Raw genomic sequence first — 16,635 nt, forward strand, 5'->3', positions numbered from 1 at the left:
CTTGTCTTATAACTAGCCATGTATATATTGATTTTCCTCCACCCATCTGTCTCCGGATTTATCTTTCTTATTCCTCCTATAAAATGTCTAATCTGTAAATAGGCATAGAAATTCTTATTAGATATATTAAATTCTCTGGAGATATTTTCAAAAGATCTAATTTAAGCATATTATCTAGGCATTGATAAACGTATGACAATCCTTTTTGAGTCCAGATTTTAAAGACCTCTGAGGATAAGTCAGGGGCAAATTTTGGATTACCTATTATAGGAAGAAAAGGGGATAGTTAAAAATTTCCTCTTCCAATGATAAAGACTTGAGATAATTAGCTTTAGTTAACCAATCAAATGAAAAGCAAGCCAGTGTTACAATGTTATACTTTTCAATATCTGGGAAGGTCAGGCCACTGTCTTCGGGACTAAGTGTCAATTTCATTATGACAGCATGTGCCTCTTATTACTCCATAGGAATTTGGCACATTATTTGTTAAAGCCCTTTATATCTTGGTTGAGCATAAAGAAAGGAACATTTTGCATAATATACATTAGTTGTGGAAATAAGATAGTTTTAATAATCATAGCCTTAGCTGAGAGAGAAATGAGAAATGCGTTCCATCTTTGGAGTTTCATAATTGCTTTCCTGAATAAAGGTGTATAATTCAACCTATACCACTGATTTGGGTCCGCGTGTAGAAATATACCGAGATATTTAATACTAGAGTTCTCTTTAAATAGATGTTTTTTAAAGCTCTTTTTTACTTTTACTAAAATTGGGTGTCTGACTACCGTTTATCATTATAGAAGATATTGGATGATATATATAATCTTAACAAATTGAATAAAGTGACCCGATAAAACAAACTTTTCAAAAGATTTATATAAATGATCCCAAATTACGAAATTGAGCGCTTTTTCGGTGTTGATCGATATTAGTGCAAAATCCTGCTTAATCTGTGTTTTATTATGAAGTTTATGCCAAACATATTCAAGCACTAGGGTGACTGCGCATGCTTTTAATTGTGGAACTTCCTGACATAAAGCCAGATTGGTCTTCATGAATAATAGGCTCAAGAAATGATTTTTTTTTTTAATTATTAATATTTTTATTGAGGTTGTGATAAATCATCGTAACAAGGATACAAGGAATTGTCAAGTAAAAAACAGAACAGTAATTAGACAATGAAACAATGCCTCACTTTAAACAACATAGTAATAACTTTCAAGCTGTGAATATACATTGAGAAACAATCATGAAGATAAACAGCCAGGTGTCAATGTTAAGATAAGGCATGTATAAATGAAACCTCTTTTTCTGTGTTATGTAATAGAAAATGTAATATCATATGTAAATTTTGGGGGAAATCAGCAGACAAGAGCTGCTCTAAGTTGGGGGAAGGGGGGCAGGCTTTCTAATTGTTGGTACAGGTGGTTAGAGAGTTTATATCAAGTACACATCTAGGCGGACAAAATATTAGTAAATAAGAACATGGAGATGTAGCGGGCGGGGTAAGGAGATAGAAAAAAGGTCCATTGACTCATCACCAGCAGACTATGTAATTGCGATTTTGAAATTTGATGCACATACATATTAATCTTATAGTGCATAATAAACAGTTGAGAGTAGCTGACCTAAAATGAAAGGGTATATTCATGTAAATATGTTGTGATTTTTACTTTGAAAGTTGTTCCCCTATTATAAATGGTGGGATTAGGTTAGGCTTCTGACTACTAGTCGCCTAATGAATAGGTCCTATGGCTTATCAGTGTCCATAGATATATATAGCAACCTGCGACCTGTGGTCACACAATTGCAAAAGTATGACTAACTTTTAATCAACCAAAACATAGCACCTAAAGGGAGATTAAATACTCTGCCTAAACAGGTAGAAGATGCAACATTTGGCATGAAATAGTGCTCTGCAGTTAAACATATATACAACTTAACCTTATTTATTTATTTATTTATTTATTTATAAAATATTTTACCAGGAAGGATACATTGAGATTTCTCTCGTTTTCAAGTATGTCCTGGGATCACAAAACACTGCATTGATACAATAGGGTACAATAAAATACAAAAACAATAATAATACACAATATATGCAAACATTTAACATAGAGCAGGTATGAAATATTTAATCAACCATGACAGGAGCATTCTGTTTTGAGATATGTATAGAGGGATCTCTTAAAAGATTTTAGGCTTGGGGAAGTTTTTAAAGTGTGAGGGAGGTCATTCCATAATTGTGGCGCTCTGTAGGAAAAGGAGGATCGAGCTGCTTTCTTTTTGTATTGAGGCAAGCTAAATAGTGTGCTGTTATTGGATCGAAGGTTATAGGAGGTGGGAATAGCAGGGGAGAGCATTCTGCTCAGGTAGGGTGGGAGCTTCCCAGAAAGGCTCTTAAAGACAAGGCAGGAAAGATGGAGGGTGCGTCTGGATTCCAGCGACAGCCAGTTTAGTTCTTTTAGCATGTCACAATGGTGGGTCCTGTAGTTACATTGTAGTACAAAGCGGCAGAACGAGTTATATAACGTATTTAGTTTATTAAGGTGAGTTTGTGGAGCAGGTGCATATACTATGTCCCCATAATCCAAGATAGGCATCAGCATTTGCTGTACAATCTTTTCCTTTACTGTAGGGCTGAGGCAAGATTTGTTTCTGTACAGGGCACCTAGTTTTGGATAAAGTTTAGAGGCAAGTTTTTCTATGTGGAGTCCAAAAGATAGATTGGGGTCTAACAACATACCTAAATATTTAAAAGAGTGGACTGTGGTCAGCGTGCAATTGGATTTTGTTTTGATGCGAAGATGGGAATTTTGTAATTTTTGTATTTTAGGTCCCGTTCCAAAGATCATTGTGACCGTTTTGTCAGTGTTTAGGAAGAGTTTGTTTTTCGAGATCCACTTCTCTACTTCTGTGAACTGGTCTTGGAGCACTGCTTCAAGCTGCAGCAGATCAGATTTGTTTGCATAGATTACCGTGTCGTCTGCGTACATGTGTACAGTTGAGGATTTGCAGACATTAGGCAAATCATTTATAAATAATGTGAATAGTAGGGGGCCGAGAATGGAACCTTGGGGAACACCACACGTGACTGGGAGAGGGAGGGAGTCACTGTTAGAGACAGAGACATATTGTGATCGATCCGATACATATGATTTAAACCAGGTTAACGGGCGATCAGCAATACCAGAGTTTTTTAGTTTGAGAAGTAGTAGGTCATGGTCCACTGTGTCAAAAGCCTTTGCAAAATCAGGGAAAATAGCTCCAGTTAGGTCTCCTTGTTCCATGCCAGTTTGGATGTCGTTGCAAACTTTTAGGAGGGCAGTTGTAGTGGAGTGATTCGGTCTAAAACCTGATTGATCAGGGGTCAGATAGTTAGAAAGTTGATAATTGCATATGGACGCATTTTTCTAAGATTTTTGACAATATAGGGAGCAATGATATAGGCCGATAGTTAGAAACCAAGGTTAACTCCCCACTTTTATGAATAGGCACTACTCTTGCAGTTTTCCAGAGTTTGGGTATGTATCCAGACACCAAGGATTCATTAATTAGGGTTGCGACAGGCTTAGCAATTGCCGGCGCACTGAGCTTCAACAGCATTGCTGGGATTTGATCAGGTCCTGACTGGTTTTTCATTTTTAGATTATCGAGGTGTTTCTTAACGACATTGAAGGGTACAGGTCTAAAATTGAACTTTTCTATATTGGGTCTTTGCTGTTTTAGTGGGGCCTGATCAACATTTGTAGCTTCAGGATGCGTGCCATTTATTAGTTTGTCAATCAGGGTGGTGGAGCATCCTACAAAATAATTGTTAAAGGCATTTGCTACTTCTAAGGGGAGTTGCAGGTTTTGGTTATCCACATTGACAGTGGAGGGTTGGGAGTGGATTGGTGGATTTTGTAGGTTATTTATGAGTTTCCAAAACTTTCTAGGGTTACATATATTATTGTTCAGATTTTCACAGAAATATTGCGCCTTAGCCAATTTTGTTTGTTTAGTACATATATTTCGCCATTGTCTATATACACAGTGATCATTCATAGAGCCAGTATGCTTGAACTTTGACCACAATGAGTCTCGAAATTGGTACATTTGAATGAGGTCAGCTGTGATCCAATTTAAGTGTGCTCCTTTTACTCTCACCTTACGCAGCGGTGCATGTAAATTCCAAACTTGTAGGAGTTCAGACTGAAAGAATTCAACTGCAGAGTCTAGATCTGGGATAAGGTTTAATCTGTGCCAGGGGAGGTTCTTGATGTCATTTAGAAATGATTGAAGATTACATTTTTTGAAGGACCTGGTGATTTTAACCTTGGGAGAGGATTTAGTAGCCTTTATTTTGCGCACACTGTACACTAAGCAGTGGTCACTGAAATTGTTAGGGAGAACACCTGCCTCCTGGATTCGGTCGGGAGAAGTGGAGAGAATCCAGTCGAGCAGAGTATGATTATGGCTTTTGATGTTTATGCGAGTTGGGGAGGAGATTAATTGCGTTAGCTGCAAAGATTTAAACAGCGAGCGACAACTGTTATTTTTTGGATTCAGCCAATCGATGTTAAAATCTCCAAAAACCATAATTTCACTTTTTGGGTTTTGAGTTATGGATTCACTAAGGAGCTGTGTTATGTCCGAAATGGAATGCACGGGGGAGCTTGGTGGGCGGTAGATTCCTGCAACAATGATTGATTTACTGCACGGGATCTCAATTTTGCCAGAAAGGAAATCAAAGGTGGCAGGAGAGCTAGATTTTTGTATGGGGGTGAACTTTGTGGAGTTGTCAACATAAATTACAATGCCGCCTCCTCTCTTTGCTCTGTCAATTCTATGGCATGAATACCCATGTATTGCAATGGCAGAGTCAGGTATTTTTGCAGTTAGCCATGATTCAGAGATAACAATGATTTTTGGCTTGTATTGTAAACACCAAGCTTGCAGTGCATCGATTTTTGGAAATAAGCTGCGTATATTACAGTGCACAAAGGAGAGGCCTTTTTTTAGCTGGAAGGCTAGGAATGGAATTTTCTGGGGGACCAGGGTTAGACTCTACATCATTTGCAAGGGCGAGTAGCATAAGGAATAGGAATTTGGACATAGTTTTTGTTTGGCTATATAGTGAATGGCATACTTTATAATTTTGTGAGGTGGGGGTAGGAGGGCTATTTTTTATAACTCTCCACCAGCACTCAGCAGATAAGTTACAGCAACAGAGCAGGCCATGGTGTATGATAATTTGTTTTCCAGTTTGAGGTGGGTGATTATGGCGGCAATGAAATGAACAAATTTGGAGTGAGAAAATGGTTGTCACGAATATCAGTATGGTCATATTTTGATACATGCTAGTGCTATGAGGTGTGTAGGTGAAAATAAATCAAAAATAGTACAATATAAAAAAGAAATATATATGTATATATGCATACACACACATAAATATTCACACACTATTGATGTGGGATATATAGCGCCATAACCTTCACCTCCAATTAGTAAAATGTAGATATGGTATGGGGGTATAAGCAATATAACTCTATACTGTTGATTAACTAAAGCACACTTAGACATAGGAAATACTATTATCAGACTATACGGTCGTCATCTATATGATAATGCTAATACAGTCTCCATGACTAGTTAGATGGGTCTCTGCACTGCATGCACTGAAAGTGAAGTAAAGTTGGACATTCTCCTCAATTCCCAGCATGACGATATTCTCATAACATAACAGCTTAGAAATGAGATATGCTGGCATTATTAATGGGACTGAAGAGGGTCCAGGGACAAGTTCTGATCAACCTACTCCTGAAGCAACAAACTAAATGCTGACCGGTGGGTAGAAAGACTGGCATAGAAACATATATGTAGGAAGCTGCCACCGGGTAACTGCAGATAACTGGCATGCACCGCCATAACTCACAAGTTCCAGTGGGATGAGAGTCACATAGTCTAGAGTCCTTTGTAGTCCTTGCTTTTTATGCGCCGCTAACAGTAAGCTGTCCATAAGCCTTGTATTAATGTTAGAGCTGCCATGTGTCAGGAGGCTGGCCGCACCGTCCTGAGTATCGGCTAAGGGGAGTTCAACGTAGAGGCTGTACTGATGCGTGGCGTATCTATGGCTAGATGCTTAGTGGAGGTTACCTAGATTCCAGTTATGTAAGGTAGAGTTCAGAACATTTTCACCCCTCGCTGAATCAAGTAGCGCTTGAATGGAGCTGTCGTGTGAAGGGGGATGATTAGATCAGTTAGCGGTTTCCCGTTCTGTAAAGGATCATCGTCTCTCTCCGCCATCTTAGATATAACACTCTTTTCCTGAGTGCATGGATTTCTGAGCACAAGCGTAAGTTCAGTAAAGTTGGCTTGCATCTGCAAAGAAAGCTTTGACAGCAGTGCTTGTATCTCCTCCATAGTCAGGGTAGGTGGTTTAGTTAATACCAACTTCAGTGTTATCAATATCTGCTCTGATCTGGATTATCAGGGAGAGCTATGAGAACTGCAGGGCTGATTCACCTTCGGTTAGTTCCATTCCGAAAGTGTGCAGAAGGAGTAAACTTATCTTATTAGGATCACCATATGATTAGGTAGCCAGGATGTTCAACTTTGAGGAAGTATGATAGCTATTTGCGCCAATAATTGATAGATTAATAATTTAGTTTAAGGAGCTTCATTCAGTGCGACTAGTCATGGCCACCTCTTAGCCACGCCCCCAAAATCACTTATACTGTGCACACATAACTTGGTTGTATTTACAAACCATGTGAAATATCTCTCATGACAGCAGTGGTGGACTTATTTACACCTCTCAAAATTAACCCTTTCAGGGCATATAGGTGGATGACTTCTATTTAATAATGGCTACATAGCACAAAACCAAAGAAGAAACAAAGCCTGGGCACAATCCCAATTTTAATGAGTGGTAGCAATGTACACATTTCAGCCACATTTTATAAACAGTAGAAAATAATTACCTGTACATTGTACCTGTCCTTATAGAAAAAAAATATCTGCATGTAGATGTATAAAAGCAGAGGCAAGAATATAAAAATGCTACACTACACTGCCCCAGTTCATTGCTGTTATGCGTTCAGGTTGGCTTTGTGGCTTTCACAAGGTTTTGATTTTGACTGAGGCTTTCTTTGCGTGATGGCTCAAGCATATAATTCATGTCAAATAAAGATTTAGAATACAGCATATTTGCTGAATTAGTCAGAAGGGTCACCGGCCAAACCTCTGGTTTATGAATTCTAATGCTTCCAGATGTGCTATAAGCTAATTACTATAACCCTACTATAAACAGAAGAGATAAATCACAGTTGTTGATATCACTCTTTGACCACTTAGATGATCAACAATGTTCACCTGCGTGTCTATAATATAGTCACATGTCTAGGAAGTTTTAAAAACATTTTTGTACATTGTGTTCTTTATTCAACAAAAAAAAATTTGTTTTTATTCAATAAAAATATTTATATCTTAGGTTGAACCATTATTTATATTTTATTACATAAAAGTGAATATTATTCCCATGTGCATTTGTCTATACCTGATAAATATACCAGAGGCTTACATTTTTTAGATGCATAGCAAACTCAGATTTATACATAAATAAATAATTTTAGCAAATGTGGTAGAAACTAGAATCAGCGTTCCATGACAAAAAATGGAACTTATTCATTAAACTTTACATTTACTTTAACTGTGAACTGCAACAGAATATACAAAAAAGTTAACTAATAGATTTATTAAGAATACACAGTAGCATTTTGCTTTGTTGCCATGAAAAATAAATGACCTGATCTATGAAAAATGTATCTTCATTGTCTGAGCTATGAAAGATTTTTGAATCTACAGGTATTCAGTAAAAACTAATTAAAATGGAGTTTAAACTCAATATTAAACTCCTATGATGGAGGTCTAGATTACAAGTGGAGCCCTATTGACTGCGCAGGGTGCTCTATCCATATTACTACCATGCTTTAAGAACAGTGCACAATCTGGTCGTCCAAGTCATTGGTTAAATAGATTTACCAGAGAATGTTAGCAAGGAAGACATTTTTTTAGCGCACCCTATACTTTTAATGGATAGTGCAGGGTGAGCTATAACCACTCAAATTAAGTGGTGAGTTATAGCGCTAAAAAAGTTAGCATGACTGGAGACATGAAGAAGAGTGTTAGGGCTAGAATATAGGCATAACAAAATACATTTATAATATATTAAAATAAAGTATTTCACACATATACACACACACACATATATATATATATCCTATTATATAAAGGGCCAAGTGTGTTTGTCCGAAGCTGTCATGCACAGTAGAGACAGCACGAGGACAAACACGAGTCCTACTCCTTAGCTGATCTCATCTGTTGCAGAAGTGGTCGTGACCGGACGTGAGCGGGGGGGGCATGGCCGACGTGAAGGGGGCGTGGTCGGGCATGAATGGCCGTGAATGGGGCATGGCCGGGTGTGAAGGGGCATGGCCGGGCACGGTCACGAGATAGAGAGCGTAGAGAAACAGAGAGGCAGGAAGAGAGAGGAGGGGAGAGAGAGAGGAGAGGGGGGAGAGAGAGAGAGAGGAGAGGGGGGAGAGAGAGAGGAGAGGGAGGGAGAGAGAGAGAGAGAGGAGAGGGAGGGAGAGAGAGAGAGAGAGAGAGGAGAGGGGGGAGAGAAAGAGAGAGAGAGAGAGAGGAGGGGAGAGAGGAGAGGGGAGAGAGAGAGAGAGAGAGAGAGGAGGGGAGAGGGAGAGGGGGAGAGAGGGGAGAGAGAGAGGGGGGAGAGAGAGAGAAGGGGAGAGAGAGAGGAGGGGAGAGAGAGAGAGGAGGGGAGAGAGAGAGGAGAGGGGGAGAGAGCGCAAAAGAGATGGGGAGAGAGAGAGCAAAAGAGAGGGGGGAGAGAGCGAGCAAAAGAGGGGGAGACAGAGAGAGAGCACAAAAGAGAGGGGGGAGAGAGAGAGAGAGCAAAAGAGAGGGGGGAGAGAGCGCAAAAGAGAGGGGGAGAGAGAGAGCACAAAAGAGAGGGGGAGAGAGCACAAAAGAGAGAGGGGGGAGAGAGAGGAGGGGAGAGAGAGGAGAGGGGGAGAGAGAGGAGGGGGGAGAGAGAGAGAGGGGGGAGATAGAGAGACGGGGGAGAGAGAGAGAGGGGGGAGAGAGAGGGGAGGGGGGGAGAGAGAGGGGGGGGGGAGAGAGAGAGGGGGGAGAGAGAGAGGGTGGAGAGAGAGAGGGAGAGAGAGGGGGGAGAGAGAGAGGAGGGGGGAGAGAGAGGAGAGGGGGAGAGAAAGGGGAGGGAGAGAGAGAGGAGGGGGGAGAGAGAGAGGGGAGAGAGGGGGGGAGAAAGCTCAAAAGAGAGGGGGGAGAGAGAGCGCAAAAGAGATGGGGGAGAGAGGGGGGAGAGAGCTCAAAAGAGATGGGGGTGAGAGAGATCGCAGAAGAGATGGGGGGAGAGAGAGCTCAAAAGAGAGGGGGAGAGAGAGCACAAAAGAGACGGGGAGAGTGCACAAAAGAGTGAGGGGGGAGAGAGAGGAGGGGAGAGAGAGGAGAGGGGGAGAGAGAGGGAGGTGGCGAGAGAGAGAGAGGAGTGGGGGGAGAGAGAGAGGAGGGGGGGAGAGAGAGAGAGGAGGGGGGGAGAGAGGAGGGGGGGAAAGAGAGAGAGGGGGCAGAGATACAGAGACGGGGGGAGAGAGAGAGAGGGGGGAGAGAGAGGGGAGGGGGGGGAGCGAGAGAGAGAGGGGGGAGAGAGAGAGGGGAGAGAGAGAGAGGGGGGGAGAGAGAGAGGAGGGGGGAGAGAGAGAGAGAGGAGAGGGGGAGAGAAAGGGGAGGGAGAGAGAGAGGAGGGGGGGAGAGAGAGAGAGGGGAGAGAGGGGGGAGAGAGAGCTCAAAAGAGAGGGGGAGAGAGAGCTCAAAAGAGATGGGGGAGAGAGGGGGGGAGATAGCTCAAAAGAGATGGGGGGGGAGAGGAGAGCGCAAAAGAGATGGGGGGGAGAGAGAGCTCAAAAGAGAGGGGGAGAGAGAGCGCAAAAGAGATTGGGGAGAGAGAGAGAGCAAAAGAGGGGGGGGGGGGAGAGCGCAAAAGAGAGGGGGAGAGAGAGAGCGCAAAAGAGAGGGGGAGAGAGAGAGCAAAAGAGGGGAGAGAGAGAGCACAAAAGAGAGGGGGGAGAGAGAGCAAAAGAGAAGTGGGGGAGAGAGCGCAAAAGAGAGGGGGAGAGAGAGAGAGAGCAAAAGAGAGGGGGGAGATAGAGAGAGAGCAAAAGAGGGGGAGAGAGGGAGCACAAAAGAGATGGGGGAGAAAGAGAGAGAGGGAAGACAGAGAGGGGGAGAGAGAGAGAGAGGAGGGGAGAGAGGAGGGGAGAGAGAGGAGAGGGGGTAGAGAGAGAGGGGGGAGAGAGCTCAAAAGAGAGGGGAAGAAAGAGGGCAAAAGAGATGGGGAGAGAGAGAGCTCAAAAGAGAGGGGGAGTGAGAGCTCAAAAGAGATGGGAGAGAGAGAGCGCAAAAGAGATGGGAGAGAGAGAGAGCGCAAAAGAGAGGGGGAGAGAGAGAGAGAGCAAAAGAGAGGGGGAGAGAGAGCGCAAAGAGAGGGGGAGAGAGAGTGCAAAAGAGAGGGGGGAGAGAGGGAGCTCAAAAGAGAGGGGGAGAGAGAGAGCAGAAGAGAGGGGGTGAGAGAGAAGCAAAAGAGAGGGGGAGGGAGAGAGCGCAAGGGGTGGGACTGCTGTACTGCAAAGAATGGCCCGTGTGAACTGGCTTTAGGATTAGTATATATATATATACTGTATATATATATATATATATATACACACACACAAACACATATGAAAGGTAAAATGTATGTTTATTATGAAAATAAATGTTTAAATAGTGATTTAAAGGGATATGGTAAATTACAAGGTGTGGGATTGGGAAATACTCAAAAAATATATGTATTTGTGTGGATTTGTATATGTGTATGTATTAATCTGTACGTTTGTATATAGTTGTACACATATACAAATCCATATTATGGGGGCCGATTTATCAAGGCCCGAATGCTTCTAATTCTGCGCGAGCCTTCAGAATCGCCGGAATCAGGAGTTAAGAAGCAGCGCTCATAAGACCGCTGCTCCTTAACTCGTCTGCTACCTCTGAGGTGGTGGACAGCAATCAGACCAATTGGATACGATCGGGTTGATTGACACTCCCTGCTAGTGGCCGATTGGCCACAAATATGCAGGGGTGGTATTCCACAAGCATTTCACGAAAAATGCTTGTGCAATGATAAATGCTGACAGAGTATGCTGTTGCCATTTATTGATGCTCGCACTATGATAATTCAGTCCCTATATGTCACTATAATAGCATAGTTTAAAAGTGTGACAAAATCCACAATTTCATCTTTGGTTAATCACACCTTTGGGTTAGCGCTTGAGTTTTTCAGCACCCCCATAGAATATTATTATGTGAGAGATTTAGCGCACCATGGCTCCAGATGTTAGCACGCCCTAGGCTTTCACTCAAGTGCTAACAGTTTAATCTCAATTTGTAATTTGAGAGTAAAATGAAGTCCTATAAAAAATATGAACAGATGATAAGTCACATAATAAACTTAAGATAGCCTGATAATTGCCATCAATTATCAACATATTAACAAAAGATTGATAGGGGCCGAATTATCAATGGCCGAACGGCCCCTGATGCCCCTGTTTCTGCGCGTGCCTTCAGGCTCACCGGAAACAGCAGTTAAGTGAATATCAAGTTAACGTAATAAGGTAAAGGCAAACGATAGAAGTTACAAAATTAATGAGAGTTTCATTCATGAAATCTTTACTATATATCTTTAGAGATATTTCAATAGAAACGCTTTACGGATAAGAACTGAAGTTCCGGTCCCCATATTCTACAAATGATTGACTGATGACTCATCTGCAATCAACTAATCGTTGTTTCCCCAGTTGTTTCTGTCAATCAATTGCTGATTATTCCGGGTGGAGGATCGCTCTTATCCGTAGAGCGTTTCTATTGAAATATCTCTGAAGATAAGTATTTAGTAAAGATATCGTTTGCCTTTACCTTATTATGTTAACTTGACTTGCATTCCTATTGGCTGAAAAATTAGAATTAGCCAATCGAATGAGAGCTGCTTAAATCCTATTGGCTGATTTGAACAGCCAATAGGATTTTAGCAGCCCTAATTCCTATTGGCTGATTCAAATTTTTCCGCCAAAAGGAATGCAAGGGATGCCATCTTGAATCGCGTCCCTTGCATTGAAGATTCAGTGTTACGGCGGGTGACTGTATGAAGAGGATGCTCCGCGCCGGATGTCTTCAGGATGAACCTGTTCCGCGCCTCCAAGATCAAGTTAGAAAATGCCGCTGGGATGAAGATTGAAGAGGCCGCCTGGATGAAGACTTCTCGCCGCTTGGATCAGGACTTCGCCGACAGGATGAAGATTGAAGAGGTCACCTGGATGAAGACTTCTCTCCGCCTGGATCAGGACTTCAACTCCGGGATGTAGATCGTTCAAGTGGGACTTTAAAAAACTGTAAGTGGATCATCAGGGGGTTAGTGTTTGTCATTTTTAAGGGTTTTTTGGGTGTTTTTTTTTTAGTTTAGGGTGTGGGCAGTAAAAGAGCTAAATGCCCTTTTAAGGGCAATGCCCATACAAATGCCCTTTTCAGATAGTTTTTTTTATTTTTGTGGGTTTACTGGGTGGGGGGTTTGTAATGTTAGTGGGTCTTTGTAATTTTTTTTCACTAAAAGAGCTGTTATCTTAAGGACAATGCCCTACAAAAGGCCCTTTTAAGGGCCCCCCAAAAGACTTAAGGGCCCTTGGTATCTTATTCTAGATTAGGCTTTTTTATTTTGGGGTGTTTTGTTTTTTTGTTTTAAAGGGTATTAGAATAATCTTTATTTTTTGGATAATTTCTGGTTTTTTTCTGTAATGGTAGGTTTTTTTATTTTTTGTAATGTTAGGTTTTATTATTTTTTGTAATGTTAGGTTTTAGTGTAAGGCAGGTTAGGTTTTATTTCACAGGTAAATTTGTATTTATTTTAGCTAGGTAGTTAGTAAATAGTTAATAACTATTTACTAACTAGTTTACCTAATTAAAATAAATACAAACTTACCTGTGAAATAAAAATAAAACCTAAGATAGCTACAATGTAACTATTAGTTATATTGAAGCTAGCTTAGGTCTTATTTCACAGGTAAGTATTTAGTTTTGAATAGGAATTATTTAGTTAATAATTGTAAATTTAATTTAGATCTAATTTCATTATGTTAAAGTTAGGAGGTGTTAGGTTTAGGGTTAGGTTTAGGGTTAAGGTTAGAATTAGGGTTAGGGTTACGTTTAGGGGTTAATATAATTTAATTTAGTTTGTTACGATGTTGGGAGCTGGCGGTTTAGGGGTTAATAGGTTTATTTAATGATAGTGATGTGGGAGGCCAGAGATTTAGGGATTAATAACTTTATTTAGTTGCGGCGATGTTGGGTTGCGGCGAAATAGGGGTTAATAACTTTAGTATAGTGGCGACGACATTGGGAGCGGCACATTATGGGTTAATAATTTTATTTAGGTGGTGGTGATATCGGGAGCGGCAGATTAGGGGTTAATAACTGTAGGCAGACAGCAAATTAGGGGTGTTTAGACTTGGGGTTTATGTTAGGGTGTTTAAACTGTATTTTCTTTTCCTCCATAGACATCAATGGGGCTGCGTTACGAAGCTTTTGTTTCTGCGATCGCAGGTGTTAGACTTTTTTTTTGCCGGCTCTCCCCATTGATGTCTATGGGGAAAGCGTGCATGAGCATGTCAAAACACTGCTTGTTTTTGGTGAGGTATGGAGCTCAAAATCTCCATATGGCCCACGCAAAGCCGGGTTTTTTTAAACTTGTAATGGCAGCGCTATAGGGGGTTAAATAACGCAACTTTTGTTGCGTTCTTTACTTTCCCTATAGCACTCAAAACTCGTAATCTAGGTGATAGTAAACCATGTGTGAATGGTCATATCTAATTTAAGGCCTTATCGGCCTTATTCTTTTCCTAGATAGCAAAAGTAATATAATTAACACCAATAGTACATCATATGTGATGGATACTTCATCAGTCCAGCCAGACATACTCTCAGACTGCAAAGTATATAAACAGAATACATCTCCTGGAAACAGGGGTAAGGGTAGAGGGTAGGGTAGAAAGGGGTTAGTTTCAGTGTCCGGGGGTAATCATAAAGCGGTTTTGGCTGCAGCATCAAGTTAGGATTGGGAGTAAGTGGGTGGGATCTCTGGAGGACCTCCCAGGGCTCCCAGATCAAGCAGAACAGGTCAATTTGATTTCTAGATCTGTAAATATCTTCTTCCATAGCCTGGAGAAAGTTTAAGCTGTCAACGACCCCTTGCAACTTAGGAGGGATCTGTTTTTTCCAGTTTGTGGCTATCATTAATTTGGTCGAGATCAGGATATATATCAACAAGGCCTGTTTGTTTTTAGAAAGAGCAGTAATATCAAGATGTAAGAGAACTGTACCTGCCTGAATAGGGGGGGTAGGTCTAGATCCGTACATAGTTTCTTAGTTTTATCCCAGAAAGGTCTCAGCTGTGGACACGTCCACCATATATGAAGAGGGGTCCCTATTTCATTGCAGTTTCTCCAGCATAATGGAGAATGGAAGGGGTACATTTTCTGTAGTTTAGCGGGTACTAGGTGCCACCTGGTTAATAGTTTGTAGAACAGTTCATACACTGTGATACAGTGTAGGGAGTTTTTTGTTGTCTGTATTGCTTGGGACCATTGTTTAAGGGAGTACTCCAGTCTCCATTCCACCTCCCAAGCGAGCACATGGGTGGTTTTTAATATTAGTGTATCGTGTATTAGACACCTGTAATGGGTCGACAATGGCTTAAACAGCTGTAATTCTGAAATCCATCTGGACTCCCTAATAGATGGGCCTCTAAGATTCTCTCCTAGAAAGCCCCAGGCCTTCATCAGGGATCTCAGCCTGAGTAAATCAAAAGACAGCTTGGAGGGGTGTCAGGGTTTTTTCTCTGCTTTGTTTGCCATGTGCTGCTGGCAGCCATTTTACTCACCTTTCTTACTGAATCTGGTGCAGAGTGTGTGTTGCTGCTCATTTCCTGCACACCATCTTATGGCCAGACTGTTGTACATCATCCGTGTGAGACAGATTGCAGTCTCAGAATTGTGATGTCATCACTTAATATTTAAAGGGCCTCTATTCAGTATGCTTTGCCCTTGCGTTGTCTCAGACCTGTTTGTGAGTTCCTGTGTTCCAGTTCCTGTGTATTACTTGGCTAGTCTGACGTCTCTTCTGGTTCCTGATCCCTGGCTTGTTCCTGACTTTGCTGTTCTCCTTGTTCCTGATTCCGGCTCGTCTGACTACCCACTTTGGCTCTTGACTTGGCTCGTCTGACTACCAGCTCTGGTTTTGACTCCTGGCTTGCTATTTGACTTGTGGACTTTTTATTGTTTTTGTTATTAATTAAAGGTGTGATTATTTTTGCACTTCTCGTCTGGTGGTGCTAATAATCCACCTTTACCTACCATCATTTACAGGATAGATGAACAGGATCACCGCTTGGATCAATTTGCACTAGCCCTGCAAACCCTGCAGACTCACACTGCACATTTGGACCATTTGGACCATTTGATTCCACTGCTGCACCTAGTCCTACCAGGAGCATGTCCGGTTCTGCAACTCTACCTCAGTGATATTGAGGTGATCCTAATCAGTGCAGTCGGTTTTTGAACCAGGTGGGCATTTACTTTGAGATGTTACCTCAGACGTTTCCCTCTGACAGAGCTAAGGTGGGATTTCTCATCTCTTTACTCTCTGACACGGCATTTGCCTGGGCTAATCCCTTGTGGGAGACTAATAAACCTGTGATTTCTAATTACCCTGAATTTTTGGCCTCCTTTCGAAGGGTATTTGATTTTCCGGCTCGCTCCTCCTCTGCTGCCAAACGACTCATGTCCATTCAGCAAGGTATGAGATCTGTTGCTCAGTATGCCATTGAGTTCTGTACGCTTGCCACAGAGGTCGGTTGGAACAATGAAGCCCTTGTTGCTGCCTTCTTTCATGGGCTTTCTGATACGATTAAAGACAAAGTTGCTGCCAGAGATTTACCAGAGCATCTCAAGGCTTTGGTATCTTTTTTAATCCTAATTGACATCAGACTCAGAAAGAGGCCCCCTTTCAAGGAACGCTTGTGGAAGCCTCCTGTTCCCTTGTCTCCTACATTGTCGTTCCCACCCATGCCTACCTCTCCTCCCATGTTTTTTGGTCCAGAGTCACCAGGTACTGCTGTGCCGATGCAGTTGTGATTCACGTGTCTCTCCGTGGCAGAGGGGGCCTTTAGGAGGAGGGAGGGGCTCTGCCTCTATTGCGGGTTACAGGGCCACTTTTTAAAGTCTTGTCTTACACGGCCGGTTAAACGCTTGCACCTAGGGTCCTGTCGGGGGCAGACCTTGGGTGGTTTATCCTCGTTCTCGGAACCAGAACATTTATGCTTTCTTGACATTTTAGCAGAGGATATATAATAATTATTAAGAAGCTTCAGATGTGATTCCTTCCAGCTCACTGAAATCTCACATTTATCTAGTGCAATAAAACTTTTTTCATGATTTAAAGAAAGAAAGTAGTGTGTCCAGACATTGCTAA

The sequence above is a fragment of the Bombina bombina genome, chromosome 5 (genome assembly GCF_027579735.1).
Source record: "Bombina bombina isolate aBomBom1 chromosome 5, aBomBom1.pri, whole genome shotgun sequence".
NCBI classification, from domain to species: Eukaryota; Metazoa; Chordata; class Amphibia; order Anura; family Bombinatoridae; genus Bombina; species Bombina bombina.